Below are 17,500 nucleotides of genomic sequence, written 5' to 3' on the forward strand. Positions count from 1 at the left end.
CGCGGTGGACAGGGGGGCGCGAATCCGGCCGGGCGGCCCCATCGATTAAGCATTGGTAGGGAGCCGAGGATGAGCCGTGCGAAGTGGCCTCGGAGGCGGTCCGTGGGGGACGACGGGGGGGGACGGGCGTCGGCCCTCCGGCCCGAGCAGAGAACGTTCGGTCACCCAAGCGGGAATCTGCGCCCCGGCCCGAGTCGGACTCGGTCGGTGCGGCCCGCTGAGGCCCTCAACTATTCCCGTACGCGGGGGTCGGGAGCTGCGGCGCTGCGCCGGCGACTTACCCGCGCGAGGCACGCACTGCGTGCGGCCAGGATGCGGAGTTGGATCGGCGCTGGTTGGGAACCCTCGGGGAACGAAGGCGGACGGCGGCCAGCCGGCGCCGACGAACCCGTCGGGGAGGGGGCTGGTGGCAGGCGCGATCGGCACTATTGCTGACTGCCGGGAGGGAAGCTGCGCCCCGGCCGAGTCAGACTCAGCCGTTGCGGCCCCCCCGAGCCCGCAGCGCGTAGCGCGGAAGCCATACGCCCCCCCGATGCGGAGCGACAGACGCCCCCGCGACCGCGGTTGGTCGGGAAGGCTTTTCGGATAGAGGTCGGACGGTGTGTGTGGACGGCTTCCCGTGGTGCCGCCGCTATCAAGCCGGAGGGTTTGAGAAACGACATTCGCGGAAGGACCGGCGCGGCCGGCGGACGCTCGCACGCGCGGCGCCCGACACTCAGCCGCTCGCTCGGCCTCCGTGGATCGTGGCTAGGTGGGATGGATGCCAAACCGGGTCGTCTCGGTCTCGCCGCAGTACGGTCGCGCCGGGGCCTGCGGGGCGGCGCGGGGAGCGCACGCTCACGCGGCGGCCGGGGCGCTAGAGTGCGACCCGCAGTGGGTAGGAACCGTCCACCCGACGTCGGACGAGCCGAGGCCGATGGGGGCCCTACCAAGGCGGGTCATGAGTGCCAGTCGGTCAGTTGGGTGAGGGGGTACTCGGAGGCCCGCCGGGAGCAGACGGGCGACCGGGGATGGGGGGCGTACGCGGGCGGGCGCCGGGAGAAGACGGCCCGTCCGGGGTCGAATCTCGGCCTGTGTTTTCGGAGCCGGCCGGGCATCACGCTCCCTCCTTGGATGGACAACATTCGTAGTTGACACTTTGTGTCATTTTATCCGAGCGGGCGGGCGCCTCGAGAGGCGGACCGTCCGGGGCGACTCTCGGCCTGTGTTTTCGGAGCAGGCCGGGCCTCACGCTCCCTCCTTGGATGGACAACATTCGTAGTTGACACTTTGTGTCATTTTATCCGAGCGGGCGGGCGCCGCGAGGCGGACCGTCCGGGGCGACTCTCGGCCTGTGTTTAAGGAGCCGGCCGGGCATCACGCTCCTTCCTTGGATGGACAACATTCGCAGTTGACACTTTGTGTCATTTTATCCGAGCGGGCGGGCGCCTCGAGAGGCGGACCGTCCGGGGCGACTCTCGGCCTGTGTTTTCGGAGCCGGCCGGGCATCACGCTCCTTCCTTGGATGGACAACATTCGTAGTTGACACTTTGTGTCATTTTATCCGAGCGGGCGGGCGCCGCGAGGCGGACCGTCCGGGGCGACTCTCGGCCTGTGTTTAAGGAGCCGGCCGGGCATCACGCTCCTTCCTTGGATGGACAACATTCGCAGTTGACACTTTGTGTCATTTTATCCGAGCAGACGGGCGCCGCGAGGCGGACCGTCCGGGGCGACTCTCGGCCTGTGTTTTCGGAGCCGGCCGGGCATCACGCTCCCTCCTTGGATGGACAACATTCGTAGTTGACACTTTGTGTCATTTTATCCGAGCAGACGGGCGCCGCGAGGCGGACCGTCCGGGGCGACTCTCGGCCTGTGTTTTCGGAGCCGGCCGGGCATCACGCTCCCTCCTTGGATGGACAACATTCGTAGTTGACACTTTGTGTCATTTTATCCGAGCAGACGGGCGCCGCGAGGCGGACCGTCCGGGGCGACTCTCGGCCTGTGTTTAAGGAGCCGGCCGGGCATCACGCTCCTTCCTTGGATGGACAACATTCGTAGTTGACACTTTGTGTCATTTTATCCGAGCGGGCGGGCGCCGCGAGGCGGACCGTCCGGGGCGACTCTCGGCCTGTGTTTAAGGAGCCGGCCGGGAATCACGCTCCTTCCTTGGATGGACAACATTCGCAGTTGACACTTTGTGTCATTTTATCCGAGCAGACGGGCGCCGCGAGGCGGACCGTCCGGGGCGACTCTCGGCCTGTGTTTAAGGAGCCGGCCGGGCATCACGCTCCTTCCTTGGATGGACAACATTCGCAGTTGACACTTTGTGTCATTTTATCCGAGCGGGCGGGCGCCGCGAGGCGGACCGTCCGGGGCGACTCTCGGCCTGTGTTTAAGGAGCCGGCCGGGCATCACGCTCCTTCCTTGGATGGACAACATTCGCAGTTGACACTTTGTGTCATTTTGTTCGGCCTGTGTTTAAGGAGGCGGCCGTCCTCCACTCGGTCCGTGTTTAAGGAGCGACACTCGCGCTCCGGTTCGGCCTGTGTTTAAGGAGGCGGCCGTCCTCCCCTTGGTCTGTGTTAAGGGCGACACTCGGTCCGTGTTTAAGGAGCGGCCCTCGCGCTCCTGTTCGGCCTGTATTTAGGGAGGCGGCCGTCCTCCGCTTGGTCTGTGTTAAGGGCGACACTCGGTCCATGTTTAAGGAGCCTGGCCCTGACGCTCCTCTCCGGCCTGTGTTTAAGGAGGCGGCCGTCCTCCCCTTGGTCTGTGTTAAGGGCGACACTCGGTCCATGTTTAAGGAGCCTGGCCCTGACGCTCCTCTCCGGCCTGTGTTTAAGGAGGCGGCCGTCCTCCCCTTGGTCTGTGTTAAGGGCGACACTCGGTCCATGTTTAAGGAGCCTGGCCCTGACGCTCCTCTCCGGCCTGTGTTTAAGGAGGCGGCCGTCCTCCCCTTGGTCTGTGTTAAGGGCGACACTCGGTCCATGTTTAAGGAGCCTGGCCCTGACGCTCCTCTCCGGCCTGTGTTTAAGGAGGCGGCCGTCCTCCCCTTGGTCTGTGTTAAGGGCGACACTCGGTCCATGTTTAAGGAGCCTGGCCCTGACGCTCCTCTCCGGCCTGTGTTTAAGGAGGCGGCCGTCCTCCCCTTGGTCTGTGTTAAGGGCGACACTCGGTCCGTGTTTAAGGAGCGGCCCTCGCGCTCCGGTTCGGCCTGTATTTAGGGAGGCGGCCGTCCTCCGCTTGGTCTGTGTTAAGGGCGACACTCGGTCCGTGTTTAAGGAGCCGGCCCTGACGCTCCTCTTCGGCCTGTGTTTAAGGAGGCGGCCGTCCTCCACTTCCTTCCATGCACCACCACATTCGCAGTTGACACTTTGCCATTTTTTCAGAGAGGTGACACTTAGTCGTTTTTTCGAAAGTTGACACTTAGTCGTTTTTTCGAAAGTTGACACTTTGCCGTTTTTTCAGAGAGGCGACACTTAGTCGTTTTTTCGAAAGTTGACACTTAGCCGTTTTTTCGAAAGTTGACACTTAGCCGTTTTTTCGAAAGTTGACACTTAGCCGTTTTTTCGAAAGTTGACACTTAGTCACTTTTTCGCCACAGTGACACCTCCAGCGCGTGCCACGGCGCTTTTCAGGTCTTCTATCCGACCTTGTGCTGTCGAGGACGGCGTGTCCGACGCCGTGGGGAGACCAGCACCATCTCCTCCATACTCGTAAACGGGGTGCTTTGGAAAACGGGGGGAAAGTCGATGAGTACACTGACTACTGGGACCATTTCATTGTACTCTGGCGCACCTGAAGACCAAAAAAGGTACTGCACCTTAGCCCGGGTACCTCACCCCCTGGTACCTCGAGGAGAACTTAGAAAAATTTCGACAAATTTTTGGTGAGCTCCAGGGAGAGAGGCTGATTTTTCGCTTTTTGAGGCCGACCGCCGAACCGGCGCGGGGCGGACTCACAAGCCCCGCAGAGCCGTGGGCACTTAGTCGTTTTTTCAGAGAGGCGACACTTAGTCGTTTTTTCAGAGGCGACACTTAGTCGTTTTTTCGAAAGTTGACACTTAGCCGTTTTTTCGAAAGTCGACACTTAGCCGTTTTTTTGGAAAGTTGACACTTAGTCGTTTTTTCGAAAGTTGACACTTAGTCGTTTTTTCGCCACAATTGGCTCTGAGCTCCAGGGGGAGAGCCTGGTTTTGCCTTATTTCAGGCCGGCTGGGGAACCGGCGCGGGTCGGATGCACGAGCCCGGCAGAGCCGTGGGCACTTAGAAAATTTTCGCCGATTAAGCTGGGACCTCCAGGCGGAGACCGGCATTCCTCGTCCTCGGGGTTCGACCCAGGAACCGGCGCTGGGCAGACGCCGTAGCCACGCAGAGCCGTGGGCACTTAGAAAATATTCGCCAAGTTGGCTCTGAGCTCCAGGCGGAGAGGCTGGTTTTGCCTTATTTCAGGCCGGCTGGGGAACCGGCGCGGGTCGGATGCACGAGCCCGCAGAGCCGTGGGCACTTTGCCATTTTCTCAGAGTCGACACTTAGTCGTTTTTTCAGAGAGGCGACACTCTGTCGTTTTTTCGAAAGTTGACACTTTGCCGTTTTTTCAGAGAGGCGACACTTAGCCGTTTTTTCGAAAGTTGACACTTAGCCGTTTTTTCGAAAGTCGACACTTAGCCGTTTTTTCAGAGATGTGACACTTTGCCGTTTTTTCGAAAGTCGACACTTAGCCGTTTTTTGAGAGATGTGACACTTAGAAACTTTTTGCCAAGTTGGCTGTGAGCTCCAGGAGGAGACCGTTATTTTTCGTCATTCGAGGCCGACTGCGGAACCGGCGCTGGGCGGACGCCAAAGCTCGGCAGGGCCGTGGGCACTTAGAAACTTTTTGCCAAGTTGGCTGTGAGCTCCAGGAGGAGACCGTTATTTTTCGTCATTCGAGGCCGACTGCGGAACCGGCGCTGGGCGGACGCCAAAGCTCGGCAGGGCCGTGGGCACTTAGAAACTTTTTGCCAAGTTGGCTGTGAGCTCCAGGAGGAGACCGTTATTTTTCGTCATTCGAGGCCGACTGCGGAACCGGCGCTGGGCGGACGCCAAAGCTCGGCAGGGCCGTGGGCACTTAGAAACTTTTTGCCAAGTTGGCTGTGAGCTCCAGGAGGAGACCGTTATTTTTCGTCATTCGAGGCCGACTGCGGAACCGGCGCTGGGCGGACGCCAAAGCTCGGCAGGGCCGTGGGCACTTAGAAACTTTTTGCCAAGTTGGCTGTGAGCTCCAGGAGGAGACCGTTATTTTTCGTCATTCGAGGCCGACTGCGGAACCGGCGCTGGGCGGACGCCAAAGCTCGGCAGGGCCGTGGGCACTTAGAAACTTTTTGCCAAGTTGGCTGTGAGCTCCAGGAGGAGACCGTTATTTTTCGTCATTCGAGGCCGACTGCGGAACCGGCGCTGGGCGGACGCCAAAGCTCGGCAGGGCCGTGGGCACTTAGAAACTTTTTGCCAAGTTGGCTGTGAGCTCCAGGAGGAGACCGTTATTTTTCGTCATTCGAGGCCGACTGCGGAACCGGCGCTGGGCGGACGCCAAAGCTCGGCAGGGCCGTGGGCACTTAGAAACTTTTTGCCAAGTTGGCTGTGAGCTCCAGGAGGAGACCGTTATTTTTCGTCATTCGAGGCCGACTGCGGAACCGGCGCTGGGCGGACGCCAAAGCTCGGCAGGGCCGTGGGCACTTAGAAACTTTTTGCCAAGTTGGCTGTGAGCTCCAGGAGGAGACCGTTATTTTTCGTCATTCGAGGCCGACTGCGGAACCGGCGCTGGGCGGACGCCAAAGCTCGGCAGGGCCGTGGGCACTTAGAAACTTTTTGCCAAGTTGGCTGTGAGCTCCAGGAGGAGACCGTTATTTTTCGTCATTCGAGGCCGACTGCGGAACCGGCGCTGGGCGGACGCCAAAGCTCGGCAGGGCCGTGGGCACTTAGAAACTTTTTGCCAAGTTGGCTGTGAGCTCCAGGAGGAGACCGTTATTTTTCGTCATTCGAGGCCGACTGCGGAACCGGCGCTGGGCGGACGCCAAAGCTCGGCAGGGCCGTGGGCACTTAGAAACTTTTTGCCAAGTTGGCTGTGAGCTCCAGGAGGAGACCGTTATTTTTCGTCATTCGAGGCCGACTGCGGAACCGGCGCTGGGCGGACGCCAAAGCTCGGCAGGGCCGTGGGCACTTAGAAACTTTTTGCCAAGTTGGCTGTGAGCTCCAGGAGGAGACCGTTATTTTTCGTCATTCGAGGCCGACTGCGGAACCGGCGCTGGGCGGACGCCAAAGCTCGGCAGGGCCGTGGGCACTTAGAAACTTTTTGCCAAGTTGGCTGTGAGCTCCAGGAGGAGACCGTTATTTTTCGTCATTCGAGGCCGACTGCGGAACCGGCGCTGGGCGGACGCCAAAGCTCGGCAGGGCCGTGGGCACTTAGAAACTTTTTGCCAAGTTGGCTGTGAGCTCCAGGAGGAGACCGTTATTTTTCGTCATTCGAGGCCGACTGCGGAACCGGCGCTGGGCGGACGCCAAAGCTCGGCAGGGCCGTGGGCACTTAGAAACTTTTTGCCAAGTTGGCTGTGAGCTCCAGGAGGAGACCGTTATTTTTCGTCATTCTAGGCCGGCTGCAGAACCGGCGCGGGTCGGATGCACGAGCCCGCAGAGCCGTGGGCACTTTGCCACTTTTTCGCCACAATTGGCTGTGAGCTCCAGGAGGAGACCGTTATTTTTCGTCATTCTAGGCCGGTTGCAGAACCGGCGCGGCTCGGATGCACGAGCCCGCAGAGCCGTGGGCACTTAGAAAATTTTCAGAGAGGCGACACTTTGCCATTTTTTCAGAGAGGTGACACTTAGTCGTTTTTTCGAAAGTTGACACTTAGCCGTTTTTTCGAAAGTTGACACTTAGTCGTTTTTTCGAAAGTTGACACTTAGTCGTTTTTTCGCCAAAGTGCCCACCTCCAGCGCGTGCCACGGCGCTTTCCAGGTCTTCTATCCGACCTTGTGCTGTCGAGGACGGCGTGTCCGACGCCGTGGGGAGACCAGCACCATCTCCTCCATACTCGTAAACGAGGTGCTTTGGAAAACGGGGGGAAAGTCGATGAGTACACTGACTACTGGGACCATTTCATTGTACTCTGGCGCACCTGAAGACCAAAAAAGGTACTGCACCTTAGCCCGGGTACCTCACCCCCTGGTACCTCGAGGAGAACTTAGAAAAATTTCGACAAATTTTTGGTGAGCTCCAGGGAGAGAGGCTGATTTTTTGCTTTTTGAGGCCGACCGCCGAACCGGCGCGGGGCGGACTCACAAGCCCCGCAGAGCCGTGGGCACTTAGTCGTTTTTTCGAAAGTTGACACTTAGCCGTTTTTTCGAAAGTTGACACTTAGCCGTTTTTTCGAAAGTCGACACTTAGCCGTTTTTTCGAAAGTTGACACTTAGTCGTTTTTTCGCCGATTTTGCTGGGACCTCCAGGCGAGGACCGGCGTTTTTCGTCTTCCGGGTCCGACCCGGGAACCAGCGCCGAGCGGACACATTCGCTCGCTAGTGCCGTTGGCACTTAGAAAATTTTTCGTTTGTCATGAGCTCCGGGCGGAGACCGGCGTTTTTCGTCTTCCGGGTTCGACCCGGGAACCAGCGCCGAGCGGACACATTCGCTCGCTAGTGCCGTTGGCACTTAGAAAATTTTTCGTTTGTCATGAGCTCCGGGCGGAGACCGGCGTTTTTCGTCTTCCGGGTCCGACCCGGGAACCAGCGCCGAGCGGACACATTCGCTCGCTAGTGCCGTTGGCACTTAGAAAATTTTTCGTTTGTCATGAGCTCCGGGCGGAGACCGGCGTTTTTCGTCTTCCGGGTTCGACCCGGGAACCAGCGCCGAGCGGACACATTCGCTCGCTAGTGCCGTTGGCACTTAGAAAATTTTTCGTTTGTCATGAGCTCCGGGCGGAGACCGGCGTTTTTCGTCTTCCGGGTCCGACCCGGGAACCAGCGCCGAGCGGACACATTCGCTCGCTGGTGCCGTTGGCACTTAGAAAATTTTTCGTTTGTCATGAGCTCCGGGCGGAGACCGGCGTTTTTCGTCTTCCGGGTTCGACCCGGGAACCAGCGCCGAGCGGACACATTCGCTCGCTAGTGCCGTTGGCACTTAGAAAATTTTTCGTTTGTCATGAGCTCCGGGCGGAGACCGGCGTTTTTCGTCTTCCGGGTCCGACCCGGGAACCAGCGCCGAGCGGACACATTCGCTCGCTAGTGCCGTTGGCACTTAGAAAATTTTTCGTTTGTCATGAGCTCCGGGCGGAGACCGGCGTTTTTCGTCTTCCGGGTTCGACCCGGGAACCAGCGCCGAGCGGACACATTCGCTCGCTAGTGCCGTTGGCACTTAGAAAATTTTTCGTTTGTCATGAGCTCCGGGCGGAGACCGGCGTTTTTCGTCTTCCGGGTCCGACCCGGGAACCAGCGCCGAGCGGACACATTCGCTCGCTAGTGCCGTTGGCACTTAGAAAATTTTTCGTTTGTCATGAGCTCCGGGCGGAGACCGGCGTTTTTCGTCTTCCGGGTCCGACCCGGGAACCAGCGCCGAGCGGACACATTCGCTCGCTAGTGCCGTTGGCACTTAGAAAATTTTTCGTTTGTCATGAGCTCCGGGCGAGGACCGGCGTTTTTCGTCTTCCGGGTTCGACCCGGGAACCAGCGCCGAGCGGACACATTCGCTCGCTAGTGCCGTTGGCACTTAGAAAATTTTTCGTTTGTCATGAGCTCCGGGCGAGGACCGGCGTTTTTCGTCTTCCGGGTTCGACCCGGGAACCAGCGCCGAGCGGACACATTCGCTCGCTAGTGCCGTTGGCACTTAGAAAATTTTTCGTTTGTCATGAGCTCCGGGCGGAGACCGGCGTTTTTCGTCTTCCGGGTTCGACCCGGGAACCAGCGCCGAGCGGACACATTCGCTCGCAAGTGCCGTTGGCACTTAGAAAATTTTTCGTTTGTCATGAGCTCCGGGCGGAGACCGGCATTTTTCGTCATTCGAGGCCGACGGGGGAACCAGCCGGAGCGGACACGTTTGCTCGGAAGAGCCGTTGGCACTTAGAAAAAATTCCGTGTCTCGTGAGCTCCAGGGGGGACAGGCTGGTTTTATTCATCCGTAGCCGACATGGGAACCAGCGCGGAGCGGATTGGTGTTGCGCTGGCATATACCTCATCTCTCTCAGGAGTCCCCCCCTTATACGTGCCGATTGTGTTTTGGAAAACGGGGGGTAACTGGATGAGTACACTGACTAGGGGGACCAGTACACTAGCGAGTGGGACCAGTACACTGACTAGTGGGACCAACACACTATGAGCGCCTGGTACCTAAAATGGAAGTATAGAGGCCGAATTTCGGGCAAGATCACGCCGTGTTAGGCTTCCAGGACCTCGGCTAAGCAATTTTAACGGGTCGCCCGGTTCTTTTTTGAACCAGCCCGGTTCTTTTTTTTATCCAGCCCGGTTCTTTTTACACTTCCAGCTGGAGCTCGGGAGCGGCTTTTTGCACAAGAACACGCCGTGTTAGGCTTCCAGGACCTCGGCTAAGCAATTTTAACGGGTCGCCCGGTTCTTTTTTTGAACCAGCCCGGTTCTTTTTTTATCCAGCCTGGTTCTTTTTACACTTCCAGCTGGAGCTCGGGAGCGGCTTTTTGCACAAGATCACGCCGGGTTAGGCTTCCAGGACCTCGGCTAAGCAATTTTAACGGGTCGCCCGGTTCTTTTTTGATCCAGCCCGGTTCTTTTTTTTTATCCAGCCTGGTTCTTTTTACACTTCCAGCTGGAGCTCGGGAGCGGCTTTTTGCACAAGATCACGCCGTGTTAGGCTTCCAGGACCTCGGCTAAGCAATTTTAACGGGTCGCCCGGTTCTTTTTTGATCCAGCCCGGTTCTTTTTTTTATCCAGCCCGGTTCTTTTCACACTTCCAGCTGGAGCTCGGCAGCGGCTATTTGCACAAGATCACGCCGGGTTAGGCTTCCAGGACCTCGGCTAAGCAATTTTAACGGGCCGCCCGGTTCTTTTTTTTATCCAGCCCGGTTCTTTTTACACTTCCAGCTGGAGCTCGGGAGCGGCTTTTTGCACAAGATCACGCCGGGTTAGGCTTCCAGGACCTCGGCTAAGCAATTTTAACGGGTCGCCCGGTTCTTTTTTGATCCAGCCCGGTTCTTTTTTTTATCCAGCCCGGTTCTTTTTACACTTCCAGCTGGAGCTTGGGAGCGGCTTTTTGCACAAGAACACGCCGTGTTAGGCTTCCAGGACCTCGGCTAAGCAATTTTAACGGGTCGACCGGTTCTTTTTTGATCCAGCCCGGTTCTTTTTTTTATCCAGCCCGGTTCTTTTTACACTTCCAGCTGGAGCTCGGCAGCGGCTTTTTGCACAAGATCACGCCGGGTTAGGCTTCCAGGACCTCGGCTAAGCAATTTTAACGGGCCGCCCGGTTCTTTTTTGATCCAGCCCGGTTCTTTTTTTTTATCCAGCCTGGTTCTTTTTACACTTCCAGCTGGAGCTCGGGAGCGGCTTTTTGCACAAGATCACGCCGTGTTAGGCTTCCAGGACCTCGGCTAAGCAATTTTAACGGGTCGCCCGGTTCTTTTTTGATCCAGCCCGGTTCTTTTTCCACTTCCAGCTGGAGCTCAGCAGCGGCTTTTTGCACAAGATCACGCCGGGTTAGGCTTCCAGGACCTCGGCTAAGCACTTCTAACGGGTCGCCCGGTTCTTTTTTTGAACCAGCCCGGTTCTTTTTACACTTCCAGCTGGAGCTCAGCAGCGGCTTTTTGCACAAGATCACGCCGGGTTAGGGTTCCAGGACCTCGGCTAAGCAATTTTAACGGGCCGCCCGGTTCTTTTTTTGATCCAGCCCGGTTCTTTTTACACTTCCAGCTGGAGCTCAGCAGCGGCTTTTTGCACAAGATCACGCCGGGTTAGGCTTCCAGGACCTCGGCTAAGCACTTCTAACGGGCCCTGGTCCACCCCTGCCAGCGCATTTCAAAACTTGGCATTAATTTCGACCTAAGAGACGAAGTCTGATTTTTTTCTACCACTTGGGCGGCCTTTTTGCACCCAGAACACCCGCACCGGCACCATAAATTCGAAGGGTGCCGAGTGCGTCGGCGCAGATTCTGCGACGGAGTGACACTTCCCTCTTGTGGACATTCGGCGGTAGGTGAAATGCGCACTCGGTCTTCTCTTTTCTTTTCCTTCCAGTGAAACTTTGGCAACATTCTGCGAGCTGCTGCCTTCCAGAACCTCGGCCAAGCAGGTGGAGGATTTTTTTCCACTTCCAGCTGGAGGTGAGGAGGGACTTTTTGGGCAAGATCACGCCGACTTAGCAAGCAAGGTGGAAGTGCCAGCATGCTCCGTGGCTGGAAGTGTGGATGTGCCAGCACCCTCCCTGCCTATGGAAGTGTGGAGCTCCAGCACCCTCCCTGCCTATGGAAGTGTGGAGCTCCAGCACCCTCCCTGCCTATGGAAGTGTGGAGCTCCAGCACCCTCCCTGCCTATGGAAGTGTGGAGCTCCAGCACCCTCCCTGCCTATGGAAGTGTGGAGCTCCAGCACCCTCCCTGCCTATGGAAGTGTGGAGCTCCAGCACCCTCCCTGCCTATGGAAGTGTGGAGCTCCAGCACCCTCCCTGCCTATGGAAGTGTGGAGCTCCAGCACCCTCCCTGCCTATGGAAGTGTGGAGCTCCAGCACCCTCCCTGCCTATGGAAGTGTGGAGCTCCAGCACCCTCCCTGCCTATGGAAGTGTGGAGCTCCAGCACCCTCCGTGCCTAGGGAAGTGTGGAGCTCCAGCACCCTCCCTGCCTATGGAAGTGTGGAGCTCCAGCACCCTCCGTGCCTATGGAAGTGTGGAGCTCCAGCACCCTCCCTGCCTATGGAAGTGTGGAGCTCCAGCACCCTCCCTGCCTATGGAAGTGTGGAGGTCCAGCACCCTCCCTGCCTATGGAAGTGTGGAGCTCCAGCACCCTCCCTGCCTATGGAAGTGTGGAGCTCCAGCACCCTCCCTGCCTATGGAAGTGTGGAGCTCCAGCACCCTCCCTGCCTATGGAAGTGTGGAGCTCCAGCACCCTCCCTGCCTATGGAAGTGTGGAGCTCCAGCACCCTCCCTGCCTATGGAAGTGTGGAGCTCCAGCACCCTCCCTGCCTATGGAAGTGTGGAGCTCCAGCACCCTCCCTGCCTATGGAAGTGTGGAGCTCCAGCACCCTCCCTGCCTATGGAAGTGTGGAGCTCCAGCACCCTCCGTGCCTGGAGCTATGGAGCTCTGGAGCTATGGAAGTATGGAGCTCTGGAGCTATGGAGCTATGGAGCTCTGGGGCTATGGAAGTATGGAGCTATGGAGCTATGGAGCTATGGAAGTATGGAGCTATGGAGCTATGGAGCTCTGGAAGTATGGAGCTATGGAGCTCTGGAGGTATGGAGCTATGGAGCCCTGGAGCCCTGGAGCTATGGAGCTCTGGTGCTATGGAGCTATGGAGCTCTGGTGCTATGGAGCTATGGAGCTCTGGTGCTATGGAGCTATGGAGCTCTGGTGCTATGGAGCTATGGATCTCTGGTGCTATGGAGCTATGGAGCTCTGGTGCTATGGAGCTATGGAGCTCTGGAGGTATGGAGCTATGGAGGTATGGAGCCACCAGCCAGCACCCTCCGTGGCTGGATCAATGGAAGTGTTTAGGTACCAGGCGGCCAAAGTGCCGAGGCCTCACGCTCGACCACGCCGGCGCAGAGTTCCAGCCGCTCGGATGAGCTCTGCCACTCTCCCGCCGCGCAGCCACCGGTAACGGGGAAATGTCGCCGCCTTGTGGACACGCCGTTGTAAATGAATGGGCTTTCGCACTTAGTGCAATTTTCGCCAACTCTGTGACTGGTGCTATGGAAGTATGGAGCTCTGGTGCTATGGAAGTATGGAGCTATGGAGCTCTGGAGGTATGGAGCTATGGAGGTATGGAGCTCTGGTGCTATGGAGCTATGGAGCTCTGGTGCTATGGAGCTATGGAGCTCTGGAGGTATGGAGCTCTGGAGGTATGGAGCTCTGGTGCTATGGAGCTATGGAGCTCTGGAGGTATGGAGCTATGGAGGTATGGAGCTCTGGTGCTATGGAGCTATGGAGCTCTGGTGCTATGGAGCTATGGAGCTCTGGAGGTATGGAGCTCTGGAGGTATGGAGCTCTGGTGCTATGGAGCTATGGAGCTCTGGTGCTATGGAGCTATGGAGCTCTGGAGGTATGGAGCTCTGGAGGTATGGAGCTCTGGTGCTATGGAGCTATGGAGCTCTGGTGCTATGGAGCTATGGAGCTCTGGTGCTATGGAGCTATGGAGCTCTGGTGCTATGGAGCTCTGGTGCTATGGAGCTATGGAGCTCTGGAGGTATGGAGCTCTGGAGGTATGGAGCTCTGGAGGTATGGAGGTATGGAGCTACGGAGCTATGGAAGTATGGAGCTATGGAAGTACGGAGCTCTGGAGCTCTGGAGCTATGGAGCTCTGGAGCTCTGGAGCTCTGGAGCTCTGGAGCTATGGAGCTATGGAAGTATGGAAGTATGGAGCTATGGAGCTATGGAAGTATGGAGCCACCAGCCAGCACCCTCCGTGGCTCATCCACGCCGGCCCAGAGTTCCAGCCGCTCGGCTTCACTCTCTCACAAGACCCGCCTGGAGCTCCCCGGCCCACCCCTGGTACCTCAACTACCGAGGCCAGCCGCTCGACCACGCCGGCGCAGAGTTCCAGCCGCTCGGATGAGCTCTGCCACTCTCCCGCCGCGCAGCCACCGGTAACGGGGAAATGTCGCCGCCTTGTGGACACGCCGTTGTAAATGAATGGGCTTTCGCACTTAGTGCAATTTTCGCCAACTCTGTGACTGGTGCTATGGAAGTATGGAGCTATGGAGCCACCAGCCACCCAGGCTGGAGCTATGGAGCTCTGGTGCTATGGAGCTCTGGTGCTATGGAGCTATGGAGCTCTGGTGCTATGGAGCTATGGAGCTCTGGTGCTGTGGAGCTATGGAGCTCTGGTGCTATGGAGCTATGGAGCTCTGGAGGTATGGAGCTATGGAGCTCTGGAGCTCTGGAGGTATGGTGCTATGGAGCTATGGAGCTCTGGAGGTATGGAGGTATGGAGCTCTGGTGCTATGGAGCTATGGAAGTATAGAGCTATGGAAGTATGGAGCTCTGGAGGTATGGAGGTATGGAGCTATGGAGCTCTGGGGGTATGGAGCTCTGGAGGTATGGAGCTCTGGTGCTATGGAGCTATGGAAGTATAGAGCTATGGAAGTATGGAGCTCTGGAGGTATGGAGGTATGGAGCTCTGCAGCTATGGAAGTCTGGAAGTATGGAGCCACCAGCCAGCACCCTCCGAGGCTGGATCAATGGAAGTGTTTAGGTACCAGGCGGCCAAAGTGCCGAGGCCTCACGCTCGACCACGCCGGCGCAGAGTTCCAGCCGCTCGGATGAGCTCTGCCACTCTCCCGCCGCGCAGCCACCGGTAACGGGGAAATGTCGCCGCCTTGTGGACACGCCGTTGTAAATGAATGGGCTTTCGCACTTAGTGCAATTTTCGCCAACTCTGTGACTGGTGCTATGGAAGTATGGAGCTCTGGTGCTATGGAAGTATGGAGCTATGGAGCTCTGGTGCTATGGAGCTCTGGTGCTATGGAGCTCTGGTGCTATGGAGCTATGGAGCTCTGGAGGTATGGAGCTCTGGAGGTATGGAGCTCTGGTGCTATGGAGCTATGGAGCTCTGGTGCTATGGAGCTATGGAGCTATGGTGCTATGGAGCTCTGAAGCCATGGAGCTCTGGTGCTATGGAGCTATGGAGCTCTGGAGGTATGGAGCTCTGGTGCTATGGAGCTCTGGTGCTATGGAGCTATGGAGCTCTGGTGCTATGGAGCTATGGAGCTCTGGTGCTATGGAGCTATGGAGCTCTGGTGCTATGGAGCTCTGGTGCTATGGAGCTATGGAGCTCTGGTGCTATGGAGCTATGGAGCTCTGGTGCTATGGAGCTATGGAGCTCTGGTGCTATGGAGCTATGGAGCTCTGGTGCTATGGAGCTATGGAGCTCTGGAGCTCTGGAGCTCTGGAGGTATGGTGCTATGGAGCTATGGAGCTCTGGAGGTATGGAGCTATGGAGCTCTGGTGCTATGGAGCTATGGAAGTATAGAGCTATGGAAGTATGGAGCTCTGGAGGTATGGAGGTATGGAGCTATGGAGCTCTGGAGGTATGGAGCTCTGGAGGTATGGAGCTCTGGTGCTATGGAGCTATGGAAGTATAGAGCTATGGAAGTATGGAGCTCTGGAGGTATGGAGGTATGGAGCTCTGCAGCTATGGAAGTATGGAGCTCTGGAGGTATGGAGCCACCAGCCAGCACCCTCCGAGGCTGGATCAATGGAAGTGTTTAGGTACCAGGCGGCCAAAGTGCCGAGGCCTCACGCTCGACCACGCCGGCGCAGAGTTCCAGCCGCTCGGATAAGCTCTGTCACTCACCCGCCGTGCAGCCACCGGTAACGGGGAAATGTCGCCGCCTGGCGGACACGCCGTTGTAAATGAATGGGCTTTCGCACTTAGTGCAATTTTCGCCAACTCTCTGACTGGAGCTATGGAAGTATGGAGCTATGGAGCCACCAGCCACCCAGGCTGGAGCTATGGAGCTCTGGAGGTATGGAGCTCTGGTGCTATGGAAGTATGGAGCTATGGAGCTATGGAAGTATGGAGCTATGGAGCTATGGAGCTCTGGAAGTATGGAGCTATGGAGCTATGGAGGTATGGAGCTATGGAGCCCTGGAGCCCTGGAGCTATGGAGCCCTGGAGCCCTGGAGCTATGGAGCCCTGGAGCTATGGAGCTATGGAGCCCTGGAGCTATGGAGCTATGGAGCTCTGGTGCTATGGAGCTATGGAGGTATGGAGCCACCAGCCAGCACCCTCCGTGGCTGGATCAATGGAAGTGTTTTAGGTACCAGGCAGCCAAAGGGCCGAGGCCTCACGCTCGACCACGCCGGCGCAGAGTTCCAGCCGCTCGGATGAGCTCTGCCACTCTCCCGCCGCGCAGCCACCGGTAACGGGGAAATGTCGCCGCCTTGTGGACACGCCGTTGTAAATGAATGGGCTTTCGCACTTAGTGCAATTTTCGCCAACTCTGTGACTGGTGCTATGGAAGTATGGAGCTCTGGTGCTATGGAAGTATGGAGCTATGGAGCTCTGGTGCTATGGAGCTCTGGTGCTATGGAGCTATGGAGCTCTGGAGGTATGGAGCTCTGGAGGTATGGAGCTCTGGTGCTATGGAGCTATGGAGCTCTGGTGCTATGGAGCTATGGAGCTCTGGTGCTATGGAGCTATGGAGCTCTGGTGCTATGGAGCTATGGAGCTCTGGAGGTATGGAGCTCTGGAGGTATGGAGCTCTGGTGCTATGGAGCTATGGAGCTCTGGTGCTATGGAGCTATGGAGCTCTGGAGGTATGGAGCTCTGGAGGTATGGAGCTCTGGAGGTATGGAGCTCTGGTGCTATGGAGCTATGGAGCTCTGGTGCTATGGAGCTATGGAGCTCTGGAGCTATGGAGCTCTGGAGGTATGGAGCTCTGGTGCTATGGAGCTATGGAGCTCTGGTGCTATGGAGCTATGGAGCTCTGGTGCTATGGAGCTATGGAGCTCTGGTGCTATGGAGCTCTGGAGCTCTGGAGCTCTGGAGGTATGGAGCTATGGAGGTATGGAAGTCTGGAGCTATGGAAGTATGGAGCTATGGAGCTATGGAAAAATGGAGCTCTGGAGCTCTGGAGCTATGGAGCCACCAGCCAGCACCCTCCGTGGCTCAACCACGCCGGCCCAGAGTTCCAGCCGCTCGGCTTCACTCTCTCACAAGCCCCGCCTGGAGCTCCCCGGCCCACCCCTGGTACCTCAACTACCGAGGCCAGCCGCTCGACCACGCCGGCGCAGAGTTCCAGCCGCTCGGATAAGCTCTGTCACTCACCCGCCGCGCAGCCACCGGTAACGGGGAAATGTCGCCGCCTTGTGGACACGCCGTTGTAAATGAATGGGCTTTCGCACTTAGTGCAATTTTCGCCAACTCTCTGACTGGAGCTATGGAAGTATGGAGCTATGGAGCCACCAGCCACCCAGGCTGGAGCTATGGAGCTCTGGAGCTATGGAGCTCTGGTGCTATGGAAGTATGGAGCTCTGGTGCTATGGAAGTATGGAGCTATGGAGCTATGGAAGTATGGAGCTATGGAGCTCTGGAGCTATGGAGCTATGGAGCTATGGAGCTCTGGTGCTATGGAGCTATGGAGCTATGGAGCTCTGGTGCTATGGAGCTATGGAGCTCTGGAGGTATGGAGCTCTGGTGCTATGGAGCTCTGGAGCTCTGGTGCTATGGAGCTCTGGTGCTATGGAGCTCTGGAGCTCTGGTGCTATGGAGCTCTGGTGCTATGGAGCTCTGGAGCTCTGGTGCTATGGAGCTCTGGTGCTATGGAGCTCTGGAGCTCTGGTGCTATGGAGCTCTGGTGCTATGGAGCTATGGAGCTCTGGAGGT

Source organism: Syngnathus leptorhynchus, unplaced genomic scaffold, assembly GCF_054491065.1.
Source record: "Syngnathus leptorhynchus isolate UIUO unplaced genomic scaffold, UIUO_Slep HiC_scaffold_90, whole genome shotgun sequence".
Taxonomy (NCBI): Eukaryota; Metazoa; Chordata; class Actinopteri; order Syngnathiformes; family Syngnathidae; genus Syngnathus; species Syngnathus leptorhynchus.